Genomic DNA, 18,103 nt, shown 5'->3' on the forward strand with positions numbered 1-18,103 from the left:
GACTGGAGAGTTCGAATACTATTAGAAGGGATGAGAATGAAAGAATGCCTTACTCTGCCATTCAAGGATATTTTGTTCTGTTCAAGACTTTCAAGTCATCCCTAATCCAAACAAAAGCCTAAGTGGATATCAACATAATTTTTATGCAAGGAGAGAAAAAACACACCAATTTACAAAATAGTTTTGGCAAAGGTTAGTTTTATTTCAGTTTAGATAGACACAACTGGGCCCAGAAATAAGTATTTAAGGAACACATAATACCAAATTAGTTTTAAAGACGTTATCACATATTACTGGTGCTGAAGTAGCCTAAAAGCATGAAGTTACCAACCACATACAGGAATTAAGCACCATCCAGTAGTGGAGATCTGCTCTGAAAAGAAGCTCAAGGAACAAAAAGTCTTGTGGAGATTATTAAAAAGAAGCTAAAACTTTTCCTAGCCATGCCCTAGTAGCAAACCCACAAGCAAGGCCGTTTGGAAAAGAATCCTTCATATAAAACTGCCCTTTCTAAAGGCATGTGGATAGAGATGACAGGGTAGCAATGACAGATGAAAATAGAAAGCTGCTCTCAATCTAAAATGCTAAAATGCGTGTTCCCTCCTTTTCCCTATTCCCCCTCCCTTTTACTTCCTCCCAAAGCTATTTTGCTTCCTCTTAAAAATCTTTCTGCAAGTGAAGACAGTGATTCTGGAAAACCTAGATAGAGGCTATGAACACTTGTACAGATAACCAGGGGCCAGGGGACAGCAAACATAGTTCGCTAGTCACCCAAGAACCCATTTATTTTGATGGGAGCCACTTTTTCTTCCTGCAACAATTTCATAAGAAGGGTCCTAAAAACAGGATGAAATGTGCCTTTGCAGAGATTTACTCAATTTCACTGTATCAGACCCTCTTCTCACATTGTACCAAGGATGAAGCAACATCTAAATCTGCACACCTTTGTTTAAAGTAGGTTCCCTGATTACTTTCTTCTTTAAGTAACTACCCCCTCTTTCTTCCCACTGTTTTTTACTGTGACTAAATTTGCTTAACGTTGGCCTTTGAAGCCATGTGGGTGAGTTACCTAGCTCATCTGAGTTTCTTCCATGTATACAGGAAGAACACCATGTTACTAATAAACTTTTAGAATTTTTCTCCTGTATATATGTCTGATGCTCATTTGATTATTAGTTCAGCAGCTCAAGAACCCAGAGAGATACGGAGTGATCTTTTTTATTTCACATTTTGCATTTAATAAAATAATAATTTATGTAAGATGCAAGTTTGCTATTCAGAACAATCCGTTGGGGACTTTTCTGGTAAATAGAAATTTCTTTGTTGCATTTTATAACAAGTTACATATTAACACCTTTTTAAGTTAATATTGCACTTCATAGATAAGAATACCTGAGAGTTGCCGAACTACCCACTCAGCCCTTTTTCTTGCCCTGGGTAAAAGTGATGTATATTTTTAATATAAATTCCAAATGAGAATGAACATAAATATCATAAATCTGAAGAGAATGTTGAGAAGCATATATCACAAGAAAGGAAAATAAATGCAGATCAAAATGTCACCAGAGTGGTAGTACAGTGAGTAGGGCACTTGTCTTGTGCACAACTAACCCGAGTTTGATTCCAGGCACCACATAAAGTCCCCAGAGCCCTGCCAGAAGTAAGTCCTGAGCACTGCTGGGTGTGGCCCCCCAAACAAAAATTAAACAAAAAGCAAAAAACAAAAATAAATTCCTCGGTAATGTTATAGTCTGCTAAGGCTTACTGCTACAAACATAATGTCTAATACAATTATTATTTATATGGGATATTTTCAAATTGTGGTAAATGGTTCTTTTGTTTGGCATAGTATTTTTTTCTATATGAATACTGGAAAGCACTCACTTATACCCTATCTTCCATAGACACATGCCTCTGCTTATTTACTGCCAGCATATTTGCTTGCTGCTAGCTAGAAGCAATCATAACAATGGCTTTCAGCTACTTTGTTTTATGCACATCTTCAATTAGAACTCACTGAAAGCCTCTATCACATTACCCAATTTAATTTTTTTTTAAGAAAAGCTTTGCAGCATTTCGTTTTCTTGCTATCGAATTTACCAAATTGGCTATTTCTTTTGGTGTGTTTGCCTTTGTGCTCATAGAAATTGCTTAGTCTCTTTTGTAAATTTGCCAAAATCTTAATTGCATTTACAAAAGCAAGCAAATTAAGTGTATAAGTGAGTATACCGAAAATATAGGTTTAAAAAAAATGAAGCAAAATTGAATAGCAAGAACATTCAGGCTTATTATAGTTTTAAATTTCCAGTCGTTGCCTTTATTAAAATATGTGCAAAAGACTTCAATTGTTAATAATTTAAAAAATAAATCCATTTATTAAAATTTATACTTTTACATTAATTTCTCATTTCATTGAATCAAACTTAAGTATATGTGTGCTCATATAAGAGCCATTGATAATGTAGCTAATTCAGTTGTGAGGCATATAAAGTTAATTTTTAAATAAAGTTTAAAATCATATATTTAAGACTCAAGTTTCCTTTGGAATTTGCTTTCTTTATTGCATTTTACATGTTTTATTATTGATTTTAAACTATTGTGTAAAGAAATTTTATTTATTAAGGAAGAGACACAACTTATGAATACCGTTATAAAAAGCCACTTAAATAATCGTTGTCTTAAGGCAATAAAATAATACCGAATTAGATCTCTGATCATAGAGATCTAATCTTCACAGTTCAAAACAGTAAAATAAGTTGTAACATAACATCTAGCAAAAATCAGAAGTCATAAAAAATAATCAAATCTATACTCCTCTCTGGGCTGGAGCAATACCACAGCGGGTAAGGTGTTTGCCTTGCACGCAGCCAACCTGGCCAACCCACGTTTGATTCCTCTGCCCCTCTCAGAGAGCTCAACAAGCTACGGAGAGTATCTCGCCCGCACAGCAAAGCCTGGCAAGCTACCCATGATGTATTCGATATGCCAAACACAGTAACAACAAGTCTCACAATGTTATTGGACCCTCTTGAGCAAATCAGTGAACAACAGAAAGACAGTGACAGTGACAGATATTCCTCTCTAACAAGATACATTTCCTTAAGAACAAGCTCCTTAAAAAAAGGAGCTATAGTATTCCATACTATAAAGGACTAACATTCTAATGATACTTAAGATAAATTGCATATGAAGTTGTATTCCTCGGTTTTATATCTTGAGACCTAAGGGAATCAAAATCTCAATATTCTTCTAAGCACTCAAACTGGAGAAAACCTAATAACCTTAAAACTGTCCATTAGTATTAGACAATTTTTATTTTATAGTTGAAAATATGAGCCCTTAAATGCCCATATTAATTAATAATTTGTTTATTAACTTTTTCCTGTGACTAAATGCTTCTACACTAGTCAATAAATAATTCAGAAATGTACTATATCAGTTCAGGACTCTGTGTTAAGAATTACACAAAAATCAACTCTAAGTTAATTCAGAAGAGAATTAAAAAGCATTCCAAATACCCTTCAAACATAGTTGTTTTCTCCTTTTATAAGATTTGACAAGTATGGCAGAATATGGCAAAAAGAATTGGCAATGCTTCTAGCTTCCTAATATTTAAGATTTCCCAGGATGATTTATAGCTTTGTACTACCATAATGCTAGCCTTACAAAATTTCAAGGTATCATAAAAAGCCCAGCACCTTCCATATCAGTTTATTGAATCACTCACTTCATATGAAACTTGTCACCTTCAACAGTCTTGTAGAGATGACTACTAGTAAAATTAAAATTAAAATTAAAAAAAGTAAAAGTAAAAGTAAAAAAAGTAAAATTAAATTAAGATCATTTAACTATAGCTAGCACTAAACTGTTCAGGTATCTAATGATCTGTAAAGGCAATTCTTCCAGCTGCAGTCTAGAACTAAGAATACTATAACAATAATCAGTGTACCTCTACAGTATAACTTCACAAGAGAAGACTCTAACCAAAACATTCCAATAAAATCACTAAGAAATGCTGAGATAATCAATTCTGTTGTTTCAAGTCAATTTTCATACAAAAATTAAATGTCACAGTTATAAGTTATCATAACAATAAAAAACTAGTAAACTACACCAACAAATTCAGGTTTTTTAACATACTATAACTCTGCACATTCATATTAATTCTAATCTCAGACCTCAGTCTTAAAATTTGTTTTTGTAACTTGAAAAATTTAGGATCTGATGTAAGAAATATTATGAGAGAAAAGATTATGAAAAATATTCTATGATTTTGGATTTGAGTAAAATGGACATCATTAAAGATTTAAATATATATATATATATTGAATCACTATAAGATACAGTTGCAAAATTTTCCTGAACAGGTTTCAGTCACACAATGTTCCAGTACCTATTCCTTCACCAGTGTACATTTCCCACAACCAATATCCCCCAGGAATCGAAAGAACTATGCTTGGAATATCACGATTCACTCAAATGAGAGATAGAATCCGGAGTTCTGATCTTCGTCAACGCTCAAGAATCAGGGACACTGTCTCATTTGCCAAGACATCAAAAATCAGATGAGCTGGACACGTAATGAAGTTTACAGACAACCACTGGACTAGAGCCATTACTGATTGGATTCCACGAGACATCAAAAGATCACGTGGACGCCCACCTATAAGATGGTCAGACTGGTCAGACTTCTTCGTCAAGACCCTAAATGATCGGTTTGAGGCTCTACATGTTCCTAAAACGAACAGATACCATTGGGCTACGCTAGCACGCAACCGGGATGAATGGAGATGTTACTGGCACCCGCTCGAATAAATCGATGAATAACGGGGATTAAGTGATTAAGTGATTAATATCCCCCATATCCCTCCTGCAGCCACCCGCCCTCAGCCTGGCACTCTTTTCACCTCCTCCTCCTCCTCCTCCTCCTCCTCCTCCTCCTCCTCCTCCTCCTCCTCCTCCTCCTCCTCCTCCTCCTTCTCCTCCTCCTCCTCCTCCTCTCTCTCCCCCTCTCTTCCCCCTCTCTTTCCTCCTCCTCCTCCTCCTCCTCCTCCTCCTCATCATCATCATCATCATCATCATCATGTTTGGTCCTTTACCCACTTTCAGCACACATCTCCCATCCAGAATGATCCCTTAAAACCATCATTGTCAAAATGGTCCTTTCTCTCTCCCAACTACCCTCTCCCTCAGTCCTTCAGGCAGGCTTTCAACCATGGACCATTCACTCTGGCCCCCCCCAAAAAAATATATATATCCCACAAATTAGTGAAAATATTCTATGTCTGTCTTCCTTCTGACTTATTTCACTCAGCATATACTCCACTCAGCATATACTCTCCATGTCCATACATTTATAAATGAATTTCATGACTTTTTTTTCTAGCGTCTGTAGTATTTCAGGCTGGAGCGATACCACAGTGGTAGGGCATTTGCAGACGGGCTCTCCAAAAGGGGTGGAGGAATCAAACCCAGCTCGGCCGGGCTGGCTGTAAAAAATAGGACAAACTACCCAGTATATGGCATTGTGTATAACACTCAATAAGGGTGCATATATTTGCCCTCTACTAGATTAAGAAAGGTATGTTTTCTCCTAACTTGATAAGGGATTTTATACATTTTCAATAATGAATGAATACCACAGTTGTAGGGTGTTTGCCTTGCATGCAGCCAGCCCGGCTGAGCCAGGTTTGATTCCTCTGCCCCTCTCAGAGAGCCTGGCAAGCTGCCAAAAGTATCTTGCCCATGCGGCAAAGCCTGGCAAGCTACCCGTGATGTATTCAATATGCCAAACACAGTAACAAGTCTCAAAGTGGAGACAGTACTGGGCCCACTCAAGCAAATTTATGAACAACAGGAGGATGGTGGTAATAGTGGACAGTGGTAGTATTTCACTGTGTAGATGTACGATAGTTTCTTTATCGAGTCATCTGTTCTCAGGCATTTGGGTTGTTTCCATATTCTGGCTATAGTGAACAGTGCTGCAATGAACATACAAGTGCAGAAGTAATTTCTGCCGTGTGTTTTTGCACCCAGGGTTATATTCCCAAAAGTGGTATTGCTGGGTCATCACTTGATCACTTGACTTCCCATTAATCGTTGATTTTCTCGAGTGGGTGCCAGTAACGTCTCCATTCATCCCTGTCGCATGCTAGTGTAGCCCAATGACGTCTGTTCGCTCTAGGAACACGAAGAGTCTCAAATCGCTCATAATCTTGGTGAAGAAGTCTGACCATCTGGTAGGTGGGTGGGCACGCAGTCTTTTGACATCCCATGGAATCCAGTCGGTAACGGCTCTAGTCCAGCGGTCATCTCTAAATCTCATTACGTAACCAGCCCATCTGAGTTTTGACACCTTGGCAAAAGAGACCATGTTCCTGATTCTTGATCGTCGATGGAGGTCGGAACTCCGGATTCTTTCTCTCATTTGAGTGAAACGTGCAACTCCAAGCAGAGCTCTTTCTATCCCTCTTTGGGAGACCCAAATAGCGTTCTCATCCTGTTTGCGTAGGGCCCAGGTCTCTGAGCTATATGTTAATGCAGGAAGAATAGTGGAATCAAAGAGATGTGCCTGGAGCCAGAGGTTTTTTGTCCTCTGAGCTATTTCTTCGACGCTCTTGAAGGCGTTCCAAGCCACTCTCTTCCTCCTGCGTAGCTCCAGTGCCTGTCACTTGTCAATGACAAATGACCTGCTGGGTCACATGAAAACTTAATTTCTAGTTGTTTTTGAGGAATGTCTGTATTATTTTCTTAAAAGGTGGACCAGTTGACATTCCCACCAATAATGATTTGAGAGTCCCTTTCTCCTGGCATCCATGTCAGCACTGGTTGTTCTTATTCTTTTTGATGTGTGCCAGTCTCTATAGTGTAAGGTGATATTGTTGTTGTTTTGATTTGCATCTCCCTGATGATTATTGATGTAGACCATTGAAGATATTTGAGCAAAAACATTACTTAGCTAACTTAAATTTTAAAGTCAGATTTATGTATTCTAGATTCTATGTTAAAAATTCTATTGCAAACATCTAAAACAAAGAAGACATAGAGGGGGAAACTGTTAGATATGCTGAGAAATTGTCAGATTTTCACATTTTCTGCTTGTGAGACTTGTCAGAAGTTATTAAACTACTTGAAAATGCAACATGTTCTTTGTGTGTAAAATTAAAACAAAGATGTTTTCCTCACAATGCATTATACAGTTTTGATACAGAAGAAGTATGATATATACCTAATTAGTATTCAATCCTCAGTATCTAATAGGCAGAAACTGCAAATGAAAAAATACATTGAAATTAGTAAAATGATTAAAAAAAGCTGACAAGATTAGACAGAAAGAGAGCTTTCAATTTTATACAACTGCTCTGTAGGAGAAATTGTGAAGCAGAAAATCATGTTCTTCTCATAGGATTATCAGGTTCTTCTGGTGGACATGGGAATATCCAACATTAAGTCCATCAAAGAAATACCTTGTAAATAAATATTAATATAAGATGCTATGTTGTATTTGGGATTGAGGTTTTCTAGTATTGTTAAGAATATTAACACTAAGAGGAGAACAATGCATATCATGACAGCCAGGCAGAATCTTGGTAGTAGAGCACCAAAGGTAAAACACAAGATCACTTAGAGTTTCAGTTTACCAGTATAATTAAAAATCGGATCTTTAATGAGGTGTGAAAGGTCTAGCTTTGTGTTTTAAAAAACAAAATGGAACTAGAACTTAACTCTGAATTCACAATATTTTCTATATATTAAATTTTGACAGCTATTAAATAATAATGTTTGGGATAAAAGTAAAACTATCACCAGATAAAGGACTTTTAAAACAGTCTTAAGGAATGATAATCAACTTTGTATATCCTAATCCAATTGCATGGTTCTTTAAGGTAGACTCTGAGGAAAGCCACATGCAGTGGTACTCTTGGGCTACTTCTGTCATGGTTTGGGGGTACAAGCATCACACCAAGTGTTCTTCAGGGCTACTTGTGATCTGAGAGACGAAACCCAAGCTTACAACATGCAAAGCAAGTGCATAATTGTTTCAGTTTATCCGTGGATCCAATTGCAATGAATTTTGTGGAATTTGTTGTATTCAGTCAAGTAAGCATGCCCATGTTACCTACCTTTTTAAAAAATTTAGCCTTCTCTAATTCTCAAAAAAAAAAAAAGCTACCAAATTCTCATGACAGATAGATAGCTCACTAAGCTGAGCATAGGATTTGGATTCAAGAGGCCAAGGTTTGTTTGAATCTACCATAGCACAACATGCACTGAGCACCACTAGTATTGAATAATGGTTGTCTGAATAGGAAACCAGGAACCGTGTCTGAACACCACTGGTTTGACCCCAAACCAAAGTAAATAAAGAAAAGAACAAATTTCAGATAGAAATATATGCTAAATAGTGCAGATATATTACAAACTGTAATTCTTTATGCAATAAAAATAAACACATTTGGAAAATCCTTTTAAGACACTTTTATAAGCTTTTAATATAAACAATATTAAAATAAATAATAAACTCTAATCTTGAGACATTAGGATAGCTAATAATTATTTACTTTTATGCCATTTATTAGTGTTTAGTTTCCTGTGCTGTTTTTACTCCAGTTGTGCATAAATTTGACCCATCATCATAGTCTGTAGCACAGCATTATTTTGTATTTATATTGTAAGATGTTTTGTGTTTGTGGAAAATTCTGTTTCTACAGCTAAATTTTACAATAAAAATAAGCTCCTGAAATAAAATAATCATTGTTATGGAGAATCTTACAGCTCAAGGTAATAACCTCACATAACACAACATATATCTTGATAAGAAAAAGAGCTTTTCCTTGAATATCTATGTTTTTAAACTGGTAGTCATATCATATTTTCCATATATCTTATAAGTCATAAAATAAAATATACTAATATTACCATCCTATTCATTTAAAAAGTAGTATCACATGGCAAATAATGAGTCTAAATGTCATTTCTTTCACTTACCACTGAGAGTCCTGTCTGGAAAAATCTTCTAGGTAAAGACCACAATTTGAATAAAATTATGTTATATATTACTAACACTTAATAAATGAAGTAGTATATATGTTAACTTCAAATTTTGCTAAAATAAAGTTTTTGACATCAACAAATATGGTACATTACTAAGGAAACCTTCATTTTATGATTCTTTGTTTCTAGTTGACTAAAGATCTTGTTATATGATTTTGTGCCTGCTAAAAATTCAATTTACATGCTTGTTATACAACTGGAATTAGTTTATTTTCTTTTACTTTATCAATTCAAATATATGACAATATAGAGCATCTTTTCATTTTTTTGTTTTAAATTTTTTATTTTATAAAGTTGTGCATGATGATTTATTGTATTTAATATTCCAACACCAATCCAACCAGCATTGCACCTTTCGACCACCATTATTTCCAATTTTTTCAACCACCACCCAAGCCTGCACTGATAGCAGGCTCCTAACTAATTTATTTTATGTTACTTGCTATGAATAATTAGCTAAAAATAATCAGAAAGATTTTCTTATAAGGAAGTGTGTATAGAATGTTGTATCTTACCCTGCAGCCAGTAAGCCCTCGTGTAAGAGATTACAAACGCACTGTTACAGGTTAAGCCTTGTGTGTTGATATTTTCTTAATCGAGATTGGTTACCTTCTACTTTACATTCCATCCACTGTGGTGTGCAACTCCTATTACATCAGTGGTGTATAAACTGAAATGTCTGTCGCTCTGGGAATTCTAAAATTTGGAATGGGATGATATAGCTGTAGTTAAAATTTTAACTGGGTGTTAACTTTGGGGTCCAGAACCATCTCAAACCTTGTTGATCTCTTTTGAGATTTATTACAAGTCTCTGGATTATGGCCAGTTAATGATTTTATTTGGGGCCAGAGACAGCTCATGGGTGTGACTGCCAGACTCTTGAAAGAACAGGGAAATGGGGTGAGTTAGCACAACCCCAACTCTGTGAAAACCTGGAGTTTTTCAACAGATTAATTCCTAGATAAGGTTCTTTCCAGCCTATAGAGTTCAGTGTTGAGCCTGGCAGACAGATGATACTTGGTCTGGTGCAGGGCCAAAAGCTTCTCCACCAGAGTACCTTTTCAATTTAGTGCATGTTTAATTAGCTGTTCTTATAGCAAAGCATAATTTGCTTAGTCAAACTTGCCCAAGCTTAGGGATTGAAAAAATAGCACAGCGGTAGGTCACTTGCCTTGCAGATGGCCAGCCAGGGTTCAATCTCCAACATTCCATGTAGATCACTGCCAGAAGTGATCCCTGAGTGCAGAGCTAGGATGAACACCTGAGCACAGCAAGATGTGGCCCCCAAAGAAACAAACAAAAACTTGCCAAGCCAGTGACTTTATAACAGTAGTGGCAACAAAATCTCTTTACTTGTGACAGATTACAAATATGAATTGATACTGGCATGACTTATTTTTCCCTATAAATAAGGTGCTCAATACAATGGTCACTTTTAATAGGTACTTTCTAAATATTTGAAATGTACTAAATTGAAATGTTTTATAAGGATTTTCTACAAGATTTAAAGTAACTGGCTGGGATGAGAGGAATAATACAGAGAGTAAGTCATGTGCCTTGCTTGAGTTCAAACAGGGTTCAATCCCTGGCATCTCATATCATTCCTGAGTCAACCAGGAGTGATTCCTTAGCACAGAGCCAGGAGTAAGCCTTGAGCACCTGTGGGTATGGCCGAAAAACAAATAAACTGATGTGTGTGTGTGTGTACATATATATATATAAAGCAAATGTGTATGTTTGTGTGTTAGAGGGTCATACATGGCAATTCTCAGATGTACTCCTGGATTTGCATTCTGTAATTACTCATGGTGGGCTTATAGTGATCCTAGGGGATGCCGGGAATAACAACAGGTCACTATGTGCCAGGCAGGCACTCTACATTCTGTACTATAGCTCCACCTATGTATATTTTTTAATACTAGTACTGGAAATTGTCGAATTATGTCTGTATATTCTTAGTTACTCTTATTAGATTATGCTCTGAAACAGTATCACACTAGTGGTTTTTCCAGCATGACAACTTTATAGTGTTTAACAAAAATGCAATTTTGTGCAAACCTCATTTACAAAGCATTTTAAATCACGAAAAAGAGTGATATTTTTAACTTTCCAGTTTTCTAAATATTTTTAACTTGTTTTCATATGTCATTTGGCATCAAAAATCAGGGTGACATCAATAGGATCGAGTTAACTAAAGCATTTACTCTTCCTGAAATGTTATAGGGGTTGATAGGAAATCCATAATTCTGTATATTTACTTATCTGAGTCTACCAATGTATGTCCACTTTGTCACCACAGAGATCTTCCTTAATCCTAAATGATTCTGTGCTTGCCACTGCTCTTTCATCTTTCTGCTATATACAGCCATCACTACAGAGTTCAGTGATCCCTGAGGGTACCAGACACTGTCTTCTGCACTGAATTTTAAGCAAATTTCTATAAATGACGACTTGTTTGCTTGCTTGCTTTCTAAATCTAGAGCTTTGAATTGTCACCACACTATTTAGCTCAAAAGAAAGAACTCCAGAAATGCACATTTTCTATTTTCTATTTACTCAGTTTTATGACAGTTCATTTGCATAAACTTGATACATATTTTTCTTTTTGGTTATTTTTTTAAAATCATGTTTTGACCTAAATGTTGAACATATGGCTTGTAATCTCATAAAGGAAATTGGCTTGGTTTCTCTAATTCTCATTTTACCATTTACTCCCTAGAGTTGTCATATCAGCAGTTCTGACAGAAAAAGAAACATATCAATGTGTTGTAAGCAAGGCAATGCTGCCACTCCGAGCTCATGAAACCTTTATAAAGCAAGGCACAAAGATTTATAGACAATGCTGACCTGTTCAGTGGTAAAGTGATCGAGTTCTTTCATGTTTAACTATAAAGGGCTATAGTATTAAATCAAAATATAAACTTAAAATGAGAAGAATGCTAAACTATTTCTTCATAAATGCACTGTAGCACTGTCCTCCTATTGTTCATGGATATGCTCAAACGGGCACCAGTAACGCCTCCATTGTGAGACTCGTTGTAATAGAGGTATAAAAGGTAAACAAAATGAAAAAGTTTTGCAAGTCATGAAATTTGCCTATCCCTCTTAATATAGAACAAGTCAGTGATAGAAAAATGAGCAAGGCTGCAACAAATATCCTGTCAGTTCACATTATGTTACATCACTGAAAATATCCTGCCAAATATAAATAAAAAGTGAAAAGGCCATCACAAAATCTCAATGGATTTTCTTTAAGCAACTAGGCAGTGGCTGAGGAAATTTAAGCTATTTGAGACAAAGAGAAGAGAATGAATTATTGACTATAAAGAGGAGAATAGGATGGCATGCAAATAAACAAAGCACAGAGAATTTTTAAAAAATGACACATAGGTAATGGTATGAGAACATTACAAATAATAAAAGATGTCATAATATAAAAATTAATTATATATAGTGAATTAAATATATATAAATATATATATATATGTGTGTGTGTGTGTTGTACAAAAGGAGAGAAGGTTATCACTCCCCTTGACAAGGATGGAAGAGGCTTCAGCCCGCAACACACATACGGATAAGGCACTGCCACCTACTTCGTGCCATCTAACCAACATTTAGGGCTGGAGCAATAGCACAGTGGGTAGGGTGTTTGCCTTCCACGCAGCCAACATGGCCGACCCAAGTTCAATTCCTCTGCCCCTCTCGAAGAGCCCCACAAGAGCCCCACTGAGACTGTCTTGCCCGCACGGCAAAGCCTGGAAGCTATCTGTGATGTATTCGAATATACATATATATATTTACACACATCATATATATGTATACCATATATACACCGTATTATACACTATATATATATATATATATATATATATATATATATATATATATATATGGTGTGGGGAAGTACCAGGGATTGAACTCAGGTTACATGTGTGCAAGACATTATGTTTATTTTTTAATCACATGTCCAGCTTCATTTTTTATTTATTTTATTTGAGGACCACAAATATATCCTTGGTAATGCTCAAGAATTGTTCCTGCCTCTGTGCTCAGGAAACTTTCCTGGTTGTGCACAAGAATTGTTATCTGACTCTGAGGATAAAACCACAGTTAGGTCCACATGCAAAGAACCACCTTAACCCTTGTACTATTGCTCTAGGCTCTCAATTTATATGTTTTAGCCTTTACACTAAAGGTTACAGGAGATGTATAACTAAAGCATTGATATCAGGTACATAAAAATAAATTAGCTAAAAATATAAAATGAAACAAATACCAGCACAATAATCACAGCCAATATGCATAATACTCCTACACCATTTATGAGACATCCTAAACTTGCTAGCTGATCAGGTTATAGATATAAATATCTAGCCTTTTCTCCTGCCCTCGCACCAGGCTTCTTCACCCAGGCACCTCACAGGGGGGCGGGTTAAGTTTCCCTCTGTACCCCAAGCAGAGTCCTGGCAGCCGAAATCCTCCAGAACCCAGCCACAGACATGCTCAAGGCCACTCTCCACATGCTTGGTTGAGCCTCACGCATGAAGGAACTGGCAGAAGAACCCAGGTATGTGGGACCCTGGGCCGAGATCCCCAAGCCTACTAGGATTTGGACTGGGCCTTCTATACCCAGATCCCCCATTTTCCAGTAGTTTGGCAGTCACACCCAGAAACTGCCCCCCGGCACTACATAATCTCATCAACGGCCAAGATCTAGAGACTATAAAACAAAGCTCCCGAAAGAAATCAATACAGTTTTTCCTGGAGCGCATGGCTGACCAGTTGACCAAAAGCTTGCATTTGGTAGTCTGGGGTTACCTGCAAAAGCAATTAGAGGCTGCCCCAAAAGCCTCTGTCCCTCTTGGAGAGCCTGGCAAGCTACAGAGAGTATCCCGCTTGCACTGCAGAGCCTGGCAAGCTACCCCTGGCATATTTGATATGCCAAAAACAGTAACAATAACAGGCCTCATTCCTCTAACTCTGAAAGATCCCCCAATACCCCACTGGGCTATGCTATCACGCAACAGGAAAGAATGGAATCGTTACTGGCACCTGCTTGAGCAAATCAATAATCATCAAGATGACAAGTGACAAGTGACAAGGCTTTTCTGAACACAGATCCTGTAGAATACCACCTAGCTTCACATACGAGGTTCAAAATCACCTGTATTCTAGCTTTTCATCTTCCATTTCAATGCAAAAGACATAACCTAGATTTAAGATGTTGATGTGTAGTAAAGACACAGATCCCTCCAACATTGCATGGAGAGCTGCCTCCTGAAAACTTGTTGAGCTCTTAAAAGGGAAAGACATAAACTTCATTTGGTTTTATGTTACACAATTTAGTTTACCATAACCAAATGAGATTTTCAAAAAAGTTGAAGCTTTTATGCTAGAGAAAACATAAATTTTCATTGCACTTAGCAAAAGATCTGTAGGTCTACTGCATTGTTTGTTAAGTATATGATTAAGTTTAATTGTCAAATTGTTTTCCAAGTAACCAAATTACTTGCATCCCCCGGCAGTTGATCTGTACCTATGCCAAGACTCAGTATATATATGAGTATAGTAGAAAGTGCCAAAAGCAAGAGTTCTGTGATTATGACATTTAAAGTCTTTCACTGAAGAATGAAATTAAACCTACATTGCACTAGAGTTACGAAAGACCATATGTGGTTTATATAAACTTGCAAAGCAACCATAATTCCTTATGACTTCCTGCATTTCATTCCCGTACCGAAGGCGACTTTGACACAATCCTCTCTATCTCTTAATCTTGGGTAGCTTTAGAATTATTTTTACCAACAAAATATAGCAGAACTAATAGGTCCGTTTTGAGTACAGACCCCAGAAGACTGCCTTTATAACTCCAGGAATTCTCTGATGCTCGTAGTTACAAATTAGGATAGTATGCAAATACACAAAGAGCATTCAAATTGTCTTAGCTGAGGTCATTTTAGACCAGCCAGCCACCAGTCAAGCTGGCAGCCGACCACAGAAGCATGATTGAGCCCAGACAAAACCCAAAATTCTACTTAGCTCAGCCCAGACAAAATTGCTAACCCATAGAATCATGATTATGTAAGTAGTGTTGTTCAAAGTCACTGAGTTTTGAGTTGGTTCATTATGCAGCAGTATCTAATTGATATGCTGTTTCAGGTCTAATCTATTTATATAACCCAAAACAAAATGTATACTGCTATGATTAAACAAAATCAATGCTCTGACTGGCTCTTATTTCTGTAGCCATTTGACTCTGCAACACTCAAAGAAGTTTCTTTAAAAATAAAATGATACTACATAAAAGTACACAGATTGGTTTCTGGGGGGAAAATATACTCTAAGTTCTGACAGTTGAAAACATTTGACTTTAGGAAATACTTTAACCTTTCTGTCTCTCTCAAATTTTTATATTTAAAGTGAGGATATTGGCAGAATCATATTATAGGGAAAAATCAGGAAAGAAAATAGCAAAAATAGAAAATATATTTTAAGGAAGAAAACGAAATCTAAACATACACATATTGTATTTATGTATAAACTGTATTTTACACATAAACATTTATAACTTTTTTTACTCTCCCCAGCAGTTTTGGGGACACAAGATGCCAATCCTGAATATATGTTTACCAGTCTAGGGGACACATACAGCAATGCTGGAGGTAAGGCAGACTAGGCCAGATTAAACTTGTCACCTCAGGCACTTAAGGTATGCACTTCATCCTTTTTAGTTATCTTCTGAACTTACATACATTTGTTTGTTTGTTTGTTTGTTTTATGGGTCATACCCAGTGATGCACAGAGGTTACTCCTGGCTTATGCACTCAGGAATTACTCCTGGCGGTGCTCGGGGGACCATATAGGATGTTAGGAATCGAACTTGTGTCAGCCAGTGTGCAAGGCAAATGTCCTACCTGCTGTACTATTGCTCTAATACCACATACATGTATTTTTTAAAAAAACTTAAAAAAACACTTATTTAAACATCATGATTTATAAAGCTGTTCATGATAACTTGTAGAAATTCAATATTCCAACATTAATTCACCACCATGGTCACCTTCCCTTCACTGTTGCCTTCAGTTTTCTCACCACCACTCAAGCTTGCCCACATATCAGGCCCACAATAATTTATTTTATATTGCTTCTACCAGTAAATGACTAATGGAATGATCAAAATTTTTTTCCATTAATAAATCTGTGAAAATTTTTGTATCTCAACATGGGGACCTTAAATTCCCATGGTGATTACTAAATCACCATAGATTTACTAAACTGCTCTTGCAAGTTAAACCTTCTCTATTAGTTTTTATTAGTTGGCATTAGTTGGTTTCTATATCACATTTCCATCTAATCTGGTATGCTATTACTGGGATGTCAGTGTTGTAGAGTATGGATATGTTGCTCCAGAAAATCCAGAATATTTAACTGAATGGGCTGGAGCGATAGCACAGTCATAGGGTGTTTGCCTTGCACGCAGCCTACCTGGCTGACTCGAGTTCAATTCCTCTGACTTTGATTTCTCTGCCCCTCTCGGAGAGACCAGCAAGCTACCAAGAGTACCCCCCCCCCCCCGCCCTACGCACAGCAAAACCTGGCAAGCTACCCATGACATATTCTATATGTGAAACATAGTAACAACAAGTCTCACAATGTTATTGGGCCTGCTCGAGCAAATTGATGAACAACAGGAGGACAGTGACAGTGACAGTGATTTAGCTGGACAGTAAGGCCAGAGGCAAGTTGGTAACTTGGGGTGTGAATGCAGCTGCCAGAGTCTTTGGTTTGGCAGGAACTGTCCCACCCCACCCTCTCAAGATCACCCTGGAAGTTGCAGCTAGGAACAGATATTCAAGAAATTTTTGCAGCTATTTAATCTCATTTGAGATTTATTTATGAGTCTTTTTAACAAGGCTAGTAGATGAGCTTACATGGTGGTGGCAGTGTTAAAACACAATTCTAAAGATCTTTTTTTTTTTCTTTTTGGATCACATCCAGCTTTGTACAGGGGTTACTCCTGGCTCATGCACTCAGGAATTACTCATGGTGGTGCTTGGGGAACCATATAGAATGCTGGGAATCAAACCCGAGTCAGCTGCATACAAGGCAAACACCCTATCCACTGTGCTATTGCTCCAGCCTCTCTAAAGACCTTTAAATGAAGTTGAGTCATAAAATTTATCAGTTGTTTCAAGAAACATAATATAGATATTTATAATTCTGAACATCTTAGAATGTTCCAAATACATTTGAGCCTATAATTCCTTCACTATCACTATCACTATCACCCTGTTCTTCATCGATTCGCTCGAGCGGGCCCAGTAACGTCTTCATTTGTCCCTGTCACGTGCTAGTGTAGCCCAATGACGTACTGGGGGCTCCTTCAGGATCAGAGGAATGAGGACCATTCATTGTTACTGTTTTTTTTTTTTTGACATATTGAGTACACCAAGGATAGCTTGTCAGACTCTGCCATGTGGGCAGGATACTCTTGGTAGCTTGCCGGGCTCTCTGAAAGGGAGGGAAGCTTTTGGGGCAGCCTCTAATCACCTTTACAGGTGTTCCTAGTCAGGCATATAGGTGGGTATGATACTCCCAGTAGCCTGCCGGGTTCTCTGAGAGTGAGAACTAGAGAATAAGAGGTCGCGCGGCGGCAAATGCCACAAATACTGGAAGGTGGGGGAGCTGGGTGGAGGAGGCCCAGACCCAAACCGAGCAGGCTTGGAGATCTCAGCCCCGGGTACCGCACGCCTGTGTTCCTCTGCCAGTTCCTCATCCAAGTGTGTGGAGAGTGGTCTCAGCATGGCTTTGGCTGGTTCCCAGAGGTCTTCAGCTGTCGGGGCTCTGCTCAGGGCGGACAGGGAAACTCAATCTGCCCTCCTCCAAGGGGCCCTGGTGAGGATAGCCAGGCGAAGGGGCAGAAGCCTATAATTAGCAAAGGAAAATAAAACCAAAGAGCAAATATAAGTATGATAAAATCATCTTTGAGAGGGTAAAACAACTGACCCGTAAGGCAAACACATTTTAAAGAACAAATCAATGTCACTGT

At 37.4% G+C, this 18,103-nt stretch overlaps 1 non-coding gene and 1 pseudogene across 1 annotated transcript; one reads left to right on the forward strand and one right to left on the reverse strand.

The window, feature by feature from the left end:
- Positions 1-18,103, reverse strand: part of LOC130028612 (ran-binding protein 9-like) — an 86,024-nt pseudogene that overhangs the window by 46,597 nt on the left and 21,324 nt on the right.
- Positions 12,551-12,673, forward strand: LOC130029454 (U6atac minor spliceosomal RNA). Its single transcript, XR_008793350.1, has one exon. It is a non-coding gene; the product is annotated as a U6atac minor spliceosomal RNA (small nuclear RNA).

Source organism: Sorex fumeus, unplaced genomic scaffold (assembly GCF_029834395.1).
Source record: "Sorex fumeus unplaced genomic scaffold, SorFum_2.1 ptg000003l, whole genome shotgun sequence".
Lineage (NCBI taxonomy): Eukaryota > Metazoa > Chordata > Mammalia > Eulipotyphla > Soricidae > Sorex > Sorex fumeus.